Source organism: Prunus mume, linkage group LG3, assembly GCF_029339155.1.
Source record: "Prunus mume cultivar Tortuosa linkage group LG3, ASM2933915v1, whole genome shotgun sequence".
NCBI classification, from domain to species: domain Eukaryota; kingdom Viridiplantae; phylum Streptophyta; class Magnoliopsida; order Rosales; family Rosaceae; genus Prunus; species Prunus mume.
In genome coordinates, this window is record NC_142700.1 from 6,578,097 (window position 1) to 6,597,885 (window position 19,789).

A 19,789-nucleotide genomic window follows, 5' to 3' on the forward strand; every position below is an offset into this window, starting at 1 on the left:
CACCCAGAGATGATGACCCAAAAACCCACTACTAGGAAAAATTAGAGGTCATCAACCGACCAGGCAATCCACTAAGAAAAAAGAAATAGTTACAGAAACACCAGGTATAGGCTCAAGGATTCTAGGCCTATAAGGAGTAGCTAGACCTTTCCAAGCTATCTTCTTCTCTTAGCCAAAATGCTCGCAGCTAGTCGTTCATGATGATGATAGCTTCCTCTTTCAGCTCGTTCATCTCATGGCACTAGAAGCACATCACAACTTGAAATCTGGAATGATGAAATATAGATTCAGTGTTTTGCTTATGTGCTGTTGGGTAGGTAAATTAAGTGCTTTGTTTATGTGCTGTTGGGTAGGTAAATTAAGTGTTTTGTTTATGTGCTGTAGGTAAATTAAGTGCTTTGATTTCATACTGAATGGTCATCATTTACGGAAGTGATTATAGTGGCCACCCCAATCAAACTGATGAGGACATTGATGTACAGTTATGGAAGTCTCTTGTTGGTTTCTTAGCTATAACAAAATGTAAATTGCTTTCCCTTTGTTGGGTTCCTTGTTCATGCTCTTAACGTCCTGCAAATTATTATTATTATTATTATTATTATTATTATTATTATTTGTAGATTCGAGATATTCGCAGAGAATTTATAAAAACAAGAGGTGTTTATATACGTTGTCTGTAGATAATTTGTTTGCTTTGGAAATTGAAACCCACCCAAACTTGTTGAAAGAAAAGAAAAAGTTTAGGAAAAAGTAGGGTTCCTCTATATATATTTATATAAAAAAAGGATTAGTTTGCAATTTAATAATTTTTACTCATCTCTTTTGTCAAAATAATTTCTTTTTCCTACTTCACTTCTACTCATTAGTAATGAGCTTTCTTTGTTCATGTTCTTAACTTCCTTTTCTGTCTTCTTTGTGATTTCTCAACTGTGATTTATGATAATTCAAAGAGCTATTGTAAAATTAAGTGCTGTAGGTAAATTAAGTGCTTTGATTTCAGACTGTATGGTCATCATTTACGGAAGTGATAATAGTGGCCACTTCAAATCAAACTGATGAGGACATTAATGTACAGTACTTATGGAAGTCTCTTGTTGGTTTCTTTGCTATAACAAAATGTAAATTGCTCTCCCTTTTTTGGGTTCTTTTGTATCTGATCGCTCAGGAGCTCTTCCTACTTCACTTTCTATTAATTAATAATGAGCTTTCCTTGTTCATGTCCTTAACTTCCTTTTCTGTCTTCTTTGTGCTTCCAAAGCTTAATACTCCTCCCATATAACACATTAAATTATAAATAGGTGTAGTTTTGGAACCTGAAAAATATAATAAATCATATTTTAAGTTATATTAGGTAACTGCTTAGTTGGATCCTAGTCATCAGGTATTATTTGAAAAAATTTAGTATTTTAAATAGAAAAATAAAAGGAAGGGCTCTTGATGATTTTAAATGAATTTTATGGGTGTAACCTCAATTTACTATTATTTTTACTATGGTTTAGTTTTGGCCGCCAATCATTTCATATTTCAATTCCTTCTCTTAAACAGTTGGCAAATTGATTAGTACTTAAAGTAAAAGTTATTTCTGTCTTGTGGTGTTGGTTGGGAGGATCACTTGCAAGACAACCTTGGAGAACCATGGCGGCCAAAGTTCGTAGCCTACAACACAGATTTGCAATTTGAAGCTATTGTAGATGGATATGGATTTCTCTTTTCACACATCCATAAACCGTTGGAGTTCGGCCTTATCAATTGCGGGTACAGTTTTGACTAAACCATTCCAGGGTTGGGCTTTGATCGGCCACTTTTTGCACTACATGTTCATCGACCACTAGCCCAATGAATTTCACTTCAAAACCCAAATTCTATTGTGTGTTTTTGAAGAGTTGGGCAGCGGTTGTAGGTGTTTTTTTGCCTTTTTGCCAAAGTTAGAAAGGCGGAGGGGTTTTCTCTCACACACACACTACCAAAGTGACATAAAGTCCGAATCACTTAAAGGTTTGATAACATTAGAAATGTAAATCCGTTTATTACAAGATTTGATGAGTTTGTCAAATTAACTACTGTTAATATGTATAGTTAATGCCAAATTAACAATTAAAACATGATCTTATTTGTGCACTGGAAAAACGTGGACTTATTTGTCTTAATAGTTGTCTGGTTTAATCGGTCTGAAACTTAGAATAACTCACCATATGGAAAGCGAGCCTGCTGGTCTTTTATATATTATGTAATAGATCATAGCACAGCAAAGTTGGTATTAATAAAATGGATTAAGGGGTGAAAAACCATAGAAAAAGTCCATATAAATCTGAACTACAAAATTTGATGTGTTTGTTTCAACCTTGAAGTATAGAACTGTTGTGTTTCATTTGATGTGTTTGTTTCAACCTTTATGTGTTTGTTTCAAACAATCGAATACTTATTTGATTTGGTTTGGTTCTCTCCCCTGATTTTAGCTCAAATTGTAGCTCTCAACGATGAAATGATTTGGTCGTCCAAACCGCGTCGGACAATTTATAAATATCAACTACGAGAGCAATTAATGCATCAAACAAATTCTATCCTACATATATAAAATGAATGAAATCACATGGCCAGCATCAGAATGATCCCTTATGATAAGGTTCTCCATGCATACTCGTCAATTTCCGCAAGTTTTTCTTAATAATAGATCCACATGTTTTCCATATGATGAGTTTAATAACTGAAACTGGATTCAAGCATCGCTGTTCATGGCCTTCTGGACAAAACCTGTCGAAACAATCCATCGTGTGCAGAACACCAAATATTATAGAATTTCAGTGAGGCCTTCGCAATCCGGGCATGATATACCCGAGCTTTAGGATTGAGACGGAGCTTTTAAAATTTCATCTGCCATTCTATTGTAGATTTTTATAAAGAAATGTCAATCTGTTTTTGCTAATATAAAAGATGATCCAAGCATGGGAAACACGAGGACTTATTTTTTTCAGTGAAATTATAGAATACTATAGTACTATAACCATGTGGTACGTCTTGTATACATGTTATAATATGAGTGGACGATAGAGTTTATTTTCTCCCTTTTTAGGGAATAGTATCAATGAATATCCACTTATATTATAATATGTATACACGATGTACCACATAACCATATTACTGTAATATTTTATAATCACTCACATGGATGGGGGCCATTTTGGCGAGAATATAGACTTATTTGTCTTAATTGGTGTCTGGTTTAATCCGTTGAAACTTATAATAATAACTCATCACGTATGCAAAGTATGGTCTATTATTATGTAATAGTCATGGCAAAGCAAAGTTGATATTAAAAATGGAAGGAGACCATGTTGCCTACAGTAGCTCGATGAAAGCCCAAAGAAAAAGTCCAAAATGGCGTGCTTCGGCTTCATTATAAATACTGCCCCAAGTCCGTTATCTTGTCACACAGCCAGGAATTAAAGCAAGAAAGCCATAGCCCCTAACAATGAAGTTCCGAAACACTCTAGCACTTTTCATTCTCTCTGTCCTTTCATTCTCAGTATCATGGACAACTGCAAAAACAGTTGGCATTGATGGCTTTCTCCAATGCCTCACAAAATATTCTCATGCCTACCCAATCCAAGAAGCAATTTACACCCCTCAAAATGCCTCATTTCAATCTGTTTTGTTATTGCATATCAATAACCGCAGATACTCGACATCTACAACTCCAAAACCTTTGGCCATAATAACTGCCAAGAATGAGTCCCATGTCCAAGCAACGGTGCTTTGTGCCAAACATCATGGATTGCAACTTAAAATCCGAAGTGGTGGCCATGATTTCGAGGGTTTATCTTACACGTCGGATATCCCTTTTGTCATTCTCGACATGTTTAATATTAACGCCATTGATGTTAATCTTGCGGATAACACCGCCTGGGTTCACTCTGGAGCTACTCTTGGAGAAGTTTATTATGCAATTGGTACAAAAACCAACGTTTACGGATTTCCTGCTGGGCTTTGTCCAACGGTAGGTGCTGGAGGTCACATCAGCGGTGGCGGTTATGGGGTTATGATGAGAAAATATGGGCTTAGCGTCGATAATGTGGTGGATGCTAAGATAGTTACTGTGAAGGGTCAAATCCTTGATAGAAAGTCAATGGGAGAAGACCTTTTTTGGGCCATCAGAGGAGGTGGTGGAGCTAGCTTCGGAGTCATTCTTTCATGGAAGCTCCAGCTGGTTCCAGTTCCAGCCAAAGTGACTGTGTTCAACGTTACAAAGACCATAGAGGAAGGTGCTACAGATCTTGTTTATAAATGGCAAACTGTTGCACCTGAGCTGCCCAAAGATTTCTTCCTAAGAGCAATGCCCCAAGTGAAGAATATTGATACCAAGGGAAACAAGACCGTGGCAGTATCATTCATTGGCCAGTTTTTGGGACAAAGTGAGGAGGTTGTTGCCTTGCTGAATGAGCGTTTCCCTGAATTGGGCTTACAACGAACAGACTGCCATGAAGTGAGGTGGGTGGAAGCCACTGTATTTTGGGCTGAGAATCCTGTTGGAACTCCGATAGATGTTCTTCTCGACAAGCCAACTGAACCAGCAACGTTCTACAAAGGCAAGGCAGACTATATGAAGGAACCACTTCCAAAATATGTTATAGAAGCTTTATGGAAGAAGATGATTGAGATAGAGAATATTTGGGTGGATATGAACCCTTACGGTGGAAGGATGAGTGAGATTCCTGAGTCTGCAACTCCATACCCTCACAGAGCTGGAAACCTATTTTTTGCTCTATACTATAGCTCGTGGTATGATGAAGGGACTGAGACCACTGACAAGTACGTTCGCTTAACAAGAGAGCTGTATGACATGATGACTCCATATGTCTCCAAGAGTCCAAGAGAGGCCTTCCAAAACTATAGGGATCTCGACATTGGTGCCAATCAGGATAATCATACTAGCTTTGAAGTTGCTACAATTTATGGAAGGAAGTACTTTAAAGGTAATTTGGCTCGGTTGATACGGGTGAAAACCGCGATTGATCCTCATAATTTTTTCAGGCATAAACAAAGTATCCCACCTTTTTAGAGAGAGAGAGAGAGAGAGAGAGAGAGAGAGAGAGAGATGTATGGATAATAAAATTCCACCTCATATATATACATATATTGTGGGAATAAGTGGAAGAGAGAGAGAGAATAAGTAAAAGGTTTAGATGTATCATGCTTGATTATGATATCGATGTAACCAACATCGATTTAATGTATTATTAAAGATGATGAATAAACTGAAGTTCTATTTATTTGCAATGATTTGTGCATTTTAAAGGGTTTTTAACTTTAATGGTCTTCAAATTTATACCTGAGTTTCAATTGGGTCTTAGAAGATTGGGAATAGACTTTTTTTTTTCCCTTTCTTTTTTAATAATATTTAATTAGTTATTCATATTTTAGTTCAAATGGACGATTTTAACACTCAAATTGACGGAAGGACTTAATTGGAACAAATGAGAGAGTTGGAGATGTGAAAAGATAAAAACAAATATATATCCAAAGTGAAATAAACTAGGGAGTTTCACTAAAACACCCAAAATGGGGGTTGAAATTATAAAACAACACCCAAACACTATTTAAACATATAAACACACCCAAAACCATCATTACACACACTCAAAACCCATTTATAAACACACCCAAAAAGTTGACTTTGGGGTTGATTTTGGGTGTGTTTCTATGTTTAAATAGTGCTTGAGTTTTTTTATAAATACATGTTTAGGATTGGGTTTATTTATAAATTTGTAAATAAACTAATACTGATGAATTGAATAGGAAAGAGAACTGTTTTTTTTTCTTTTTCGGGAGATATATAAAAAAAAAAGAAAAAGAAAGGTAAATTACCCCGACTGGATCCATAAATCCAAATTAAAAATTTATTGGAACGAACATAGGAGAAAAATCCTTTACTTCTAACCCTAGATTAGAACAAGTTTTAGGTCCCAATCCGAATAAAACTCAAAAATTCCAGAACTATGAGAATCGGTTAGTTCATACCAACATAAAACAATTGGGAATTTGTACATTTCTAGACTAAACCATCGTTTCTGGGTGGTTTCTTGTTTTTTGTTTTTGTTTTTGTTTTTTTTTCACGATTTGCTCTCTTCTCCCCTTCTATGCATGCTGTAGGGGTAGTTTGTTAATTGAACATGCACCGACTTCTCAATAAAAGGATGAAATTGGTACTTATGTGAAGGGGTAAATTAAAACCCCAATGGACAAATATAAGACAATAATGATTAACTATTCCTAATAATAATATTAGTCAACAACTAGTCATAGACCTATGAATAGACAACAGATAAATAGATCCAAATCAAATACATTCACAAAACATGCACACCTGAAAATTATTAGTAACAATAAGGCACTCAAAAGGATCCGTCAATCTAGGCATCGCTTGTGCTAACAATAACTAGAGTGAAATGTGTGTACATATTCATCAATATTTCAAAGATAACACATACAATATGATGCACACCAGAAATGTTACCCAGAAACCCACCACTCGAAAAAAAAAAAAAAGGGGCCATCACTCTGACAAGGCAATACACTAAGTCAAGAGAGTCTTACAGAAAAAGTAACCACAAGCTCAAACAATCCTAGGTCTATTAAGGAGGTAAGCACTACCTTCTTCTCCAAACTTAGTTGAGCTAGTAGTTTATTCTTCATGGAAATCCAAAAGAAAATAAATAAATAAATAAACACCCTCAAGGGATTGGAATATTGCAGAACAATGACAACTTGAGAGAGAAACTCTGTGTTCATCCCACATTATCGATACTATATGCTTGTTTTGAACAACATGGTTTGTTGAGAATGAATACGAGGAAATAGAAGATGAATCTAACGACATAATATGTAGATATTATGTGTTTGTTTCAAATTTGAAGTATGAAATTGTTTTGCTTCATTTCACATGAATATTAGATTTGAAAAACCTGTAAATGAAAGTTCTAGAAAAAACCGCCCAATGTTTATAAGATTTGGTTGGTTTTCTCTTCTCATTTGAGCTCCAACCATGGTTAATTGGTTAGATTGCGATTTTGAACTGAAACCAATTCAAACTGAATTGCATGTCAAGTTGACTGATCTGCACAGGAAATTTTGCTTCTAGGATTGCACATTATATTTCAATCCCAAAATTGCTCCTTTAGCTTGTTTTTCCATCTTTACTCTTTAAACCTGGTAAAACATAAAACTAAGTAAAAATGGACTAAACTCACTTAAGAACATAGTAAGAATCTAAGAGAAAGATAATAAAAATATACGAAATAATTGTTATATCAATCCAACTCTATCCATTTCCTCCATTTTATTAATTCCAACTATGAGATCCATGCAGCTATTTTATTAATACCATCTATGAGATCCATGCAGCAATAATAGCTAGCCCAACAAACATGTTCAAACAAACTGTACCCTATCCATTCATATAAAGTAATCAAGGGAATGATAACACATGGGCCAACATAAAAATAATTCCGTATGATTAGGTCTTTCATGTATAAACTCGTCGATTTCCTTCAGGTTTTCTTAATAATGGAGCAGGATGAGTTGAATAATAGGCCAGGCTTTCCACATTCTCATAATTAAAAGAGGATGAGAATATCGTTGGTAAACAGTCCATCATCTGCAGAAGGAAGACACCCGAGATTATAGACTTGAGATAGGGCTCTGCATTCTGGGCAGGCTATACTCGACAGCGTTAGGATTTATTTGAATAATCCATCTGGCATTCTATTCGAGACGTTTATAATATTATAAATATCCATCTGTTTTTGTTAATATTAGAGCAGCATGCAATGGATTTAGTGCCCATATTCTATCCCCGCATTGGTCCCTGTGCTAAATTAATTAACAATCAAAGATTATTCTATTTGTACATCTGAAAAACATGGTATTGTTGTTTGTATCTTCAAATTTCAGGGTCATTTTTAAGGGAATGGGCATCCGAAGTTGTAGGATCTTACAAACTCAAAAAAACCTTACATTCAATCTCTTCTCCTTCAAGAATTACGTCGTTAGTAGATTTGTTATATGCATATAGGTTATCTTTATTATTTATTAAATGGAATGTGTTTTCTTATTAAAAAAAAAGGCATTTAATTTAATTTTGAATTAATTATTATTAACCGTTCTCTATTTCTACAACCCAAAAAAAAAAAAAGGAATTAAAAGGCTTATAAAGGCTAGAGAATTGACAACAAGTATTTTACTAATAAGATGAAAAATCTTTAAAAAAATGTTCCTTAAATCGGGTTCTTCCTCTTCCTCCTACAACCTCTCTAAAAAACAAGGACTCAAATGAGAATGACATCCAGTTGCTTGCCGTTCAAAATGTTTTGCAAATGACATTAACATCTAAGGGTTCAAATTTATGCAAACATCAACTTTCATACTGTAGCAAAATACCATGTGCGATTGCAAAGATTGCTCCCCCTCATCAGAGCCGCCTTTGTTGGCAAGAACAATACTGATATTAAAAAATGAAAAGCCTAAGCTAACTAGCTACGTTCTCTCATGTAAAAAAACAATGAATAAGTTGGTGAAGAAAAAAAGAAAAAGTTTAAAGTCGGGTACTTTGGCTTCATTATAAATACTGCCCCAAGTCTATTATCTTGTCACACAGCCAAGACTTAAAGCAAAGGCAAAACCCCCCACAATGAAGTCCCGAAAAACTCTGCTTTTCATTCTCTCAGTCCTTTCACTCTCAGTATCATGGACAACTTCAAAAACAGTTGCCATTGATGGCTTTCTCCAATGCCTTACAATACACTCTCATGCCCACCCAATCCATGAAGCAATTTACACCCCTCAAAATGCCTCCTTTCAATCTGTTTTGTTATTACATATCAACAACCGCAGATATTCTACACCTACAACTCCAAAACCTTTGGCCATTATAACAGCCAAGCATGAATCCCATGTCCAAGCAACTGTGGTTTGTGCAAAACAACATGGATTGCAACTTAAAATCCGTAGTGGTGGCCATGATTTTGAGGGTTTATCTTACACGTCGGATATCCCCTTTGTCATTCTCGACATGTTTAATATCAACTCCATTGATGTTAATCTTGCGGATAACACCGCTTGGGTTCACTCTGGAGCTACTCTTGGAGAAGTTTATTATGCAATTGGTACAAAAACCAACGTTTACGGATTTCCTGCTGGGCTTTGTCCAACGGTTGGTGCTGGAGGTCACATTAGCGGTGGCGGTTATGGGGTTATGATGAGAAAATATGGGCTTAGCGTCGATAATGTGGTGGATGCTAAGATAGTTACTGTGAAGGGTCAAATCCTTGATAGAAAGTCAATGGGAGAAGACCTTTTTTGGGCCATCAGAGGAGGTGGTGGAGCTAGCTTCGGAGTCATTCTTTCATGGAAGCTCCAGCTGGTTCCAGTTCCAGCCAAAGTGACTGTGTTCAACGTTACAAAGACCATAGAGGAAGGTGCTACAGATCTTGTTTATAAGTGGCAAACTGTTGCACCTGAGCTGCCCAAAGATCTCTTCCTAAGAGCAATGCCCCAAGTGAAGAATATTGATACCAAGGGAAACAAGACCGTGGCAGTATCATTCATTGGCCAGTTTTTGGGACAAAGTGAGGAGGTTGTTGCCTTGCTGAATGAGCGTTTCCCTGAATTGGGTTTACAACGAACAGACTGCTATGAAGTGAGGTGGGTGGAAGCCACTGTATTTTGGGCTGACAATCCTGTTGGAACTCCGATAGACGTTCTTCTCGACAAGCCAACTGAACCAGCAACGTTCTACAAAGGCAAGGCAGACTATATGAAGGAACCACTTCCAAAATATGTTATAGAAGCTTTATGGAAGAAGATGATTGAGATAGAGAATATTTGGGTGGATATGAACCCTTACGGTGGAAGGATGAGTGAGATTCCCGAGTCAGCAACGCCATACCCTCACAGAGCTGGAAACCTATTTTTTGCTCTATACTATAGCTCGTGGTATGATGAAGGGACTGAGACCACTGACAAGTACGTTCGCTTAACAAGAGAGCTGTATGACATGATGACTCCATATGTCTCCAAGAGTCCAAGACAGGCCTTCCAAAACTACAGGGATCTCGACATTGGTGTGAATCAAGATAATCAGACTAGCCTTAGAGTTGCTACAGTTTATGGAAGGAAGTACTTTAAAGGTAATTTTGCTAGATTGGTACGGGTGAAAACCGCGGTTGATCCTCATAATTTTTTCAGGCATAAACAAAGTATCCCCCCTTTTTAGAGAGAGAGAGAGAGAGAGAGAGAGAGAGAGGGATGTATGGATAATAAAATTCCACCTCATATATATACATATATTGTGGGAATAAGTGGAAGAGAGAGAGAGAGAATAAGTAAAAGGTTTAGATGTATCATCTTATGAGATGTTTGTGTCATGCTTGATTATGATATCGATGTAACCAACATTGATTTAATGTATTGTTAAAGATGATGAATAAACTGAAGTTCTATTTATTTGCAATGATTTGTACTTTTGTTTATTTAAGGGTTTTTAACTTCAGTGGTCTCTAAACTTATACCCGCATTTCAATTGGGTCCTCAAAAATTGGGCGGAGGCAAAAATTGAAAATGAGATTTTTCCCAAGCACACCACCCCAAACATAGAACAAGCATAAAATCACAGAATTTGCACAAAAATAAAATAATGCGACTGAAATTGAATTCTATGTGTAAACATTACACAAAAAGAAACTCCCCCTAAATGACATATGGTTCAAGCACAAAACTATCAAACGAAGGGGCATCCAATGAAATTATATTTACACACCATAGTGCAAAAGCAACACCTAGCAAAAAAATTGCAAAAAAATAAAATATTGAAGCATCCATCCTAATAAATTTTGAGAAAGAACTAAGCATGATTAACCTTAAATTTTTTATTATTTTTTTTTTTGGGTCAAAATTGGGAACATGTGAAATAAAATAAAATACATAATTAAGTCTTTAGGTTCTTCATATCGACGTCCAGCCACCACAGCCATCCAAATTCGCATTCGACCAAATAAGGGGAAATTTAGTATCGTTTCTCCTTTTCTTTTAAATAATATTAATTATTTATTTGTATCGTAGTCCTGCAATTTTGGCATAATAAGGGATACATGTGATGGAAGTTAAGGTTCCACTACAAAATCGATTGGTAATAAGGGGAGTAACCCAACTTATTATATATAAACCCAAGTTAGCTCTCTTAATTTTTTCATGTGAGCAGGAACACTCTTAACACGCTCTTGCAGGTGTGGCGAACTTTTAGCCTAACACGTGGATAACATATTTGGTGACGTTGAAGCACGTGTGACCGTTGTGCCCAACATGTGAAACCTGGCTATGATACCCTGAAGATAGTTGAGGTTCCATCCTAAAATCAATTGGTTTTGGAATGGAATCTCAACTTCCTTCGGCATATGACACCAAAGGAAATAACCCTAATAATTTAGAAAACAAAACTATTTCAAAGCCTATCTGTTTCCATTTTATTAATACCAACTATATGAGATCCATGCAGCAATAATAGCCCAGCAAACATGTTCAAACAAACTGTACCCTATCCATCCATACATATAAAAAAAATCAAGGGAATGATTCCACATGGCCAACATCAAAATAATGCCATCTGATTAGGTCCTGCATGTATATACTCGTCGATTTCCTTCAGTTTTTCTTAATAATGGACAAGGCTTTCCATACGGTACTGTTTATTTCTTCAAATTTCGGGTCATTTTTATTTAAAGGTACCATGTGCGATTGAAAAGATTGCTCCTCCTCATCAGAGCCGCCTTTGTGTATACTTTGACAAATAAATGCTAATGTTTAAAAAGTCAGGAAAAATACTGATGTTAGAAAATGAAAAGCCTAAGCTAAACGTACTCTCATGTTAAAAAAGAATAAAACTAGGCACGTACTCTGCGATCAACAAAACAATATGGGTGAAAGAACAAAGAAAAAGCCCCAAGTCCATTATCTTGTTCAATGTTACAAGGACCTTAGAGGAAGGTGCTACAGATGTCACTTATAAGTGGCAAACTGTTGTACCTGAGCTTCCCGAAGATCTCTTCCTCAGAGCAATGCCACAAGTGAAGAATATTAATACCAAGGGAAACAAGACTCTGGCAGTATCATTCATTGGCCAGTTTTTGGGGCAAAGTGAGGATGTTGTTGCATTGCTGAATGAGCGTTTCCCTGAATTGGGTTTACAACAAACAGACTGCCATGAAGTGAGGTGGGTGCAAGTCACTTGTATTTTGGGCTGAGAATCCTATTGGAACTCCCGCAGATGTTCCTCGACAAGCCAACTGAACCAGCAACCTCCTACGTACAAAAGCAAGTCTCCCATGTGCTTCTTCATAGAATTACTTTTAGCGATTTTAAGTGATTATGGGGAGAAACTCCTCCCATGTGCTTCTCCATAAAGTCACTTAAAACCACTTGAAGTGATTATATGGAGAATATGATTATTGGCATATCCAGAATCACTTCCAAACGAGATATGGATAACTACGTGGGAGGTGCTTCTCCTCAGAAGTGATTTTGACATATCTAGAATCACTCACAAATCAGCCCTAACTTATCTGTTAAATTTAAAAAGATAAAGCCTACTATTGGTAACCGAAATTTCACAAACTCCTCCAACTCTGTAAATCCTGAAAACCAAAATAACCACTGGGAACCGCTAATAACTGCTCAGACGACTATGGTATCACCACACTAGGCAAAACGGAACAAAGCATCCATTTGCCCAGAGAAAGGTTTCAAGGCAACAATAAATTAAATAGATTTGGCAGAAAGAAAAAGAAAGTAGATGGGTTAATTTGATCAAAAAAGAAAATAAAAAGGAAACAAGCATAATACAATTTATAAACAAACTGCTAGATAGCCTATAGCAAAGTGATTATTATTATTATTATTAGTATTATTATTATTATTATTATTTATTAGTATAAAATGAGGGCGAAGCCCAACATAAACAAAGATAACTATACCAGGACACTCCTGGCTCAACCTATACATGCATCTTATTTTTACTGCATTAAATTCAATGGGTTTGGTGGTATGTCAATTTACAAGTGATTTTAGACACTTCAATAAGAAATTTATGATGCAAAAGAAAAAATTCCGACCCAATGAGACGGAGGGAAGTTACGATGTACATGGGGAAAACGAGGCTAATGCCTTGTTAGAATGTGAATATTCAATCCAAAATCAAATGACAGTGGAATGGAGATGTCCACGACCTTTTTGAACGGATACAATCCACCCCCTTAGGGGCCCGACGTCCTTGTCGGCACACTCGCACCACACGGCAGAGTGGCTCTGATACCAAATTGTCACATCCCGAATCGGCTCTGCCGTAGCACGATATTGTCCTCTTTGGGCCCCCTCTCTGCCCTCACAGTTTTGTTTCTAGGAACTCAAAAGCAACTTCCCAATGGGTCACCCATCCTGGGATTGCTCTAGCCCCAACTCGCTTAACTTCAGAGTAAAAAATGATCAACATTATCCTATTTGGGAAATATGGTCTAGTAGCTGACAATGTCATTGATGCTAGAATTGTAGATGCTAATGGCAGAATTGGCCTTTTTGTATTTTGATTTCTTGTTTTGGTCTTGATCCTTTATATAGTTGAAGAAATCGATCTTCATGGCGTTCACAGGAAGGAAACTATGATACAAAGTTAATTTAAAATATGTGAAATTATTAAGAATTTTTGAGTTTTAAAACTTAAAACTTCACTTGTTTGGTACATGAGACATGTTAAGTCCAACCTTTAGATAACTACAACTATGGGCCAAGCCTCCATCCTGTACATAACAAAAACTGGAAAAACAGAAAGAATGCAAAACAAGAGAATTATCTAATCCCAACAAAATCTTCTTCACTTTCTTATTTATGACTATAGAAAATCAAAACCTAAAGCTCCCGGCTCCTGCTTTATAGTTGTTTAGACGGAAGAGTTGGAATGCTCTGTTCATTTCTGAAAAAATTCTCAGGATCCACCTCTGTTTTAATACGTACTAATCTTTCAAAATTACACTTGAAGTACTTGGTCCCATACACTTTTGCTTCATCGTACCCGCCTTTTGAATTCGTACCAATGTCAAGGTCACGATAGTTGTAGAAAGCCATCCTGGGATTCTTGGACACGTAAGGAGTCATTGCTACATAAAGTTTTTTCATCAAACTCAAGTACCTTTTGGTGGACTCGAACCCTTCCTCCTTCCAGTTAACTGAATACTGAATCTTGAACAAGGTGCCTGCTCTATGTGGAAATGGAGTAGCTGTCTCTAGAATCTCACTCATTTTTCCTCCATAAGGATTCCACAGCATCGTAACTTCTCCAATCTCAATCATCACCTTCCATAAGGCCTCCAAATCTGTCTTTGAAATTGGTTCTTTCACGTAATCAGATTTTCGCTTCAGAAACACTTGCCCCTTGGGGACCCTGTTTAGCAAAACCTCAGGGGAAGTGGTTCCATTCTGGTAGTTCGTCCAATATAAAACTGACTGAATCCAACTCATTTCATGGCAATCTGTTTTCTGCAAACCCAATTGAGGAAAGCTTTGACTCATCAGCTTCAGAAGTCTTTCAGAGTTTCCGAGAAACAAGGACATGAAAGACACCTCGATCGTTCCATTCGCTGGCTTAATAATTGCTCTTATGAACAAATCGTGATCTAGCTTATCAGCAACTTGTTGCCATTTCACAAGAATTTCTGTTGCACCTTGTGCCAATGTCCTTTTTACTTCGAACACTGTCACCGTGGCAGGAACCCGAACGAACTTGATTTTCCAGGCAAGAATGACTCCAAAACTTGATCCACCACCCCCTCTAATTGCCCAAAATAGATCTTCACCCATGGCCTTTCTATCAAGGATTTTACCATTTACATTTACTATTTTTGCATCCACAATGTTATCAGTTGAAAGTCCATATTTTCTCATCATGTTACCATAACCACCTCCTGTGAAATGTCCACCAGCACCAATACTAGGACACACACCAGCAGGGAAGGCATGGTTCTTGCTTTTCATAGAAATTGCATAGAAAATTTCACCAAGTATTGCCCCAGATTGGACCCATGCACTTTCATCCGCCATATCAATATTGATGGACCGGAGATTAAACATGTCGAGAACGATGAAATCTTTTGTATTTCGGGACACATAGGAGACACCCTCATAGTCATGTCCACCGCTTCTTATCCTGATTTCCAAGCCAAGGCTTTTGGCACATATGACAGTGGCTGGAACATGGGATTCATGCTTGGCTGCTACAATTAGCAGCGGTTTCGGGGTTGTCGGGGATATAAATCTGAGGTTTCTCACATATGACTGCAGAACAGAGGAAAAAGAGGCACTTTTGGAGGTGTAAATTGCTTCAGAGATTGGATTTGATCGCTGAGAATGTTTGGAAAGGCATTGGAGAAAATTATATTCAACTGAGGATGAATTGGTACATGAGACTGATATCACACAAAAGATTGAAAAAACTGCAGAGAGTAGTATTGCACATTCTAAAGCCTTCATTTTTCCAGGCAATGCTGATGTTTCTAATGATCTCAGGGTGGGATGGAGGTGGGTTTTTAAGCTAAATGTGCCTTAGAAGAGAAGAGGATGAGAAAACTTGCATGGTTTTAGGGTTGGCTGTTGGAGCTCATCTCTTTAGGATTAGTGTATGATTTTTTAGAAGTAATTAAAATGGTAAAAAAAGCTGTGGTTGAATTTGTAAGGTTCATGACTTTCAGTGGATTTATTTTTGTATGATAAAAAAAGGTTCCTAATGATAGAATTTTTGTGGACTGAGTGCCGGTTCTCAAGGGGAGCAAGCAACTGTGTGACTACTGCACAAGGCCCCCATTCAATTATAGAAAAGAAATCCGAATAAAAGAAAACTGTAGGAATGAAATCTGAACAACAGATATTTGCAGGATAGAAATCTTTGTGTAAAGGTTGAATTTGTAAAGTTGATGCATTCTATTCTATCAGGAAAAAAAATAAAGATTTTTCTAATACTGGCAATTTTTTTTTGGATAATAAAGAATAACTTCATTCATAACTTTCACCAATAAACTATAGAATGTTCACTAGTATTACACGTTTGCTCAGTAAAATTTTTTGTACCTTTAAGCACAAGTATTCACTTCGTCTGTCTAAAGAGGTGGTATATATACTTTGTTCATTCCTGAAGAAATTTTGAGGATCAACTACGGTTTTCACACGTACCAATCTATCAAAATTATCTTTAAAAAACTTGCTGCCATAAACCCTAGCAATGTCAAACTCTGTCTGATTATGAAGATTAGCGCCAATATCAATATCCCTGTAGTTTAGGAAGGCCTCTCTTGGGTTCTTGGAGACAAATGGAGTCATCGCTTCGTACAGGTTTCTCAAGAAGCTGAGGTACTTGTTGGTAGTTTCAATTCCTTCCTCTATCCAAGACATAAAATACTAAATCTTGAATAGGTTTCCAGCTCTGTGAGGGAATGGAGTGGCTGAGGCAGCAATCTCATCCATTCTTCCACCATAAGGGGTTCCATTGCACATACACTTTCTCGATCTTTTGCACCATTTGCCAAATGGATTCTATTCCTTCTTTTGGAATTAGTTCTTTCGCATAATCGGACTTACTTTTGAAGAAGAATGTTGGTATATTTGTCCTGTTAAGTAGAACATTGATGGGAGTTCCAATTGGGTAGCCAGCCCAAAATACAGTGGATTCTACCCAAATCATTTCGAATCAGTCTTTGAGCTGTAAACCAAGTTCAGGGAAGCTCTCATTTATCAAACGAAGAAGCTCATCAATTTGTCCCAAAAAGTGACCAATGAATGAGACTTCCACGGCTTTTTTCTCCCCCTCTCCATTACTGACTTGCGAAGTCGCACTTATGTAGGTGTTTTTAGGCAGCTTAGGAGCAACGTATTGCCATCGGTAAAGGACATCTAGGGCACCTTGTTCAATGCTTCTTGTAACATTGAACACAGTTACTTTAGCTGGAACTCGAACTAACTTAATCTTCCATGAAAGAATGACAACAAAGCTTGCTCCACCACCTTCTCTAATGGCCCAAAAAAGATCTTCTCCCATTGAATTTCTATCAAGAATTGTGCCGTTCACATTAACTAGCTTAGCATCTTCAATATTATCCTCTGAAAGCCCAAATTTTCTCATCGTAGGACCATACCCGCCACCACTAATAAGGCCACCAGTCGCAACAGTTGGGCAAACTCCAGCCGGAAATCCATGAACCTTACTTTTCTCAGCAATTTTGTAATAAAGTTCGCCTGCCCTGGCCCCAGCTTGGACCCAAGCGCTTTCATATGTGACATTTATTTCAATTGATCGAAGATTAAACATGTCAAGAATGATAAATGGGACAGATGAAACGTATGATAGGCCCTCCTAATCGTGGCCACCGCTCCGGATTCTAATATGCAAAGCATGTTGTTTTGCACAAACCACAGTTGCTTGGACATGAGATTCATGCATGGCTGCAGTAATAGCCATTGGTTTTGGAATTGTAGATGTTGAATATCTGCGGTTTTTTATGTATGCATTCAAAATACATATTGAAACGAGGTATTTTTTTGTGTGTAAATGGTTTCAATGATTGGGTTGGAGGACTCAGAAAATTTGGGAAGGCACTGAAGGAAGTCATTGAGATCCGCATAGGCAGTTGCCCATGAGACTGAGGACAGAAGGACTGAGAGAACAAAGAATAATATTGCTTTAGAGGTTGGCACTTTCATCATTTGTCGAAATATTTTTTTTTCGTTGAAAACTAAACCGCAGGTTATGGCTCTTCTTCACTTTTGGTTGGCAGTATTTCTAGAGAAGTCAAAACCACTACCATGTACATAGATAGATATGCTACCAAAGAATTTTATGGGCTAAAAGCGAGAAACCATAAACGCCTTGCTAGATCTGCTTACCAATAAGAAAATCTGGCCAAATGAAGAAATTAGTTTCATTGAATACAAGGCTTATAAATTTCCAAGGGACAAAATTTAGAATTTGAAGTGGCTTCTAGATGCACAAGGATGTGTTTTTGTGGTTAGGTCAAATGTTGGTAATGCTGTGCAATGCCATTCACCTTGTAATTCAAAGCTAGTTGGCTAAAGCATTGTCTCAATTATATAATAGGACTTTGTATTTTCACATTGGACATGAGTTACAAGCATGAATAAATTTCATAGAAGAATTTTAAAAAATAACATTATTTAAGAATTTAAGGAGTTGTTAAGATAAATTGTGGCGAGATTGACTTTAATTAGGAGATTTAATTCATATTCTTATTATCTTATTTCTTTCTCTTTTGTACCGATCTTGTGCAATTAGTACTTTATTTGTTTCCTTGTTATTGAATTGAACCCCAATAATGCTACGGGCACCAACTTGTTTACCAACTTATTGATACCAAAACGTGTGGCACATGATATGGAAGTCCAAATCATATGTCATCTCATTCTTTTTTTTTTTTTTTGCTGTCATCTTTTTGTTTCAACAAAAAGAATTTCACCCAGCAAAAACAAAATAAAAAAATAAAAAAATAAGAAAAGAAATAAATAGAACACCCGTCCTTCCTCCCCTTCACCTCTGTAAAACCCTAAAAATATACAGTCCCTCCATTAAAGGTCCCTTCTGAAAAACCCTTGGATGTATTATCACAAACAAATTAGTTTAAATTCATTTTTTTAATTCTAAGAACAGGAAGATTCCACCAAGCAAACAAGGTTGAGATTACTTTATTCTTATTGACATGGGTATCGCTAGTGTCAGATCTAAAACTTTCAAAAATTCAAGAAATCCAATGATTGTTCTCTCATGAAATATAATAACCAAACTTCCAACAAAAACATATTTGCAACCAAGAATTACATGTAATTAGCCGTATATTTATATGTATGTATGAGCAAATAAATAGAAAGAGAAAATTCATATGGCAAATAAAAATAAATCCGATAATTAAATGGATGAGCATGCAGCAAAAGGAGTAAGTTTCTCAAAAATCTCTTACCCACCGTAATTTACCTTTTCATTTCGACATGGGTCTCAAGCCCAAATAGCTTTACGAATTAAAATCTTAAGTACAAATTGTTTGTCATGATGGATTTTTATATTTCCTTGTTGTGTGCCAAACTCCAAGAATACTGCATCTATTCAAAAGCCAAACACCACAAAATAAAAAGAAACTGTGGGACAAAAAGTAGCAGCATATGAAATAGGGCACGCAACCTCCCCCCATGAGAGTTTTGGCAACCTTGGTTTATCCTCGACGTAGAAGACCGACCCCAAAGGAAATTGCGCACACAATGTCGGATAAGGAAAAGGCACACCTTTGTAGACTCTTCTGTCCTTGCCAGCTTTGCCAACCATCTAGAAATTGAGAAAGGTATAGAACAGGAACAAAGAACTACTAAGCCGCACTCTTTGGGTAGCAATTCAACTGCGGTAGGTGGCAAAAAAAAAAATGTGGAGCTTTCTGATATGAGGTTGGTATCAATGAATGTGATGGTGGGATCCAAATTAGGCTCTGCAAGTGGGTTATTCATTGACTTTTTGATTGTCCGATTCTCTTTGCATATGGATGGACGTCTTCTTCTCTTCTCTTCTCTTGACCTGGGTTAGGGAGTTGGGAAGCGGAAAAGTCCTAATTGGTTAATGTGTTTTAATTAATAATAAAGAATTAATAAGGGTAAACTTGAAAAATAAAAACTACTTTATTTGATGCATTAATGACATTGTTTGAAGTGT

At 36.8% G+C, this 19,789-nt stretch overlaps 4 pseudogenes; 2 read left to right on the forward strand and 2 right to left on the reverse strand.

The window, feature by feature from the left end:
- Positions 1 to 3,441: 3,441 nt before the first annotated feature.
- Positions 3,442 to 5,274, forward strand: LOC103325291 (berberine bridge enzyme-like 7 pseudogene; annotated as a pseudogene).
- Positions 5,275 to 8,660: 3,386 nt separating this feature from the next.
- On the forward strand, positions 8,661 to 10,482 carry LOC103325292 (berberine bridge enzyme-like 17 pseudogene; annotated as a pseudogene).
- A 3,314-nt stretch (positions 10,483 to 13,796) lies between these two features.
- LOC103325293 (berberine bridge enzyme-like 8 pseudogene) lies at positions 13,797 to 15,564 on the reverse strand (annotated as a pseudogene).
- Positions 15,565 to 16,107: 543 nt separating this feature from the next.
- LOC103325376 (berberine bridge enzyme-like 7 pseudogene) lies at positions 16,108 to 17,784 on the reverse strand (annotated as a pseudogene).
- Positions 17,785 to 19,789: the final 2,005 nt, after the last annotated feature.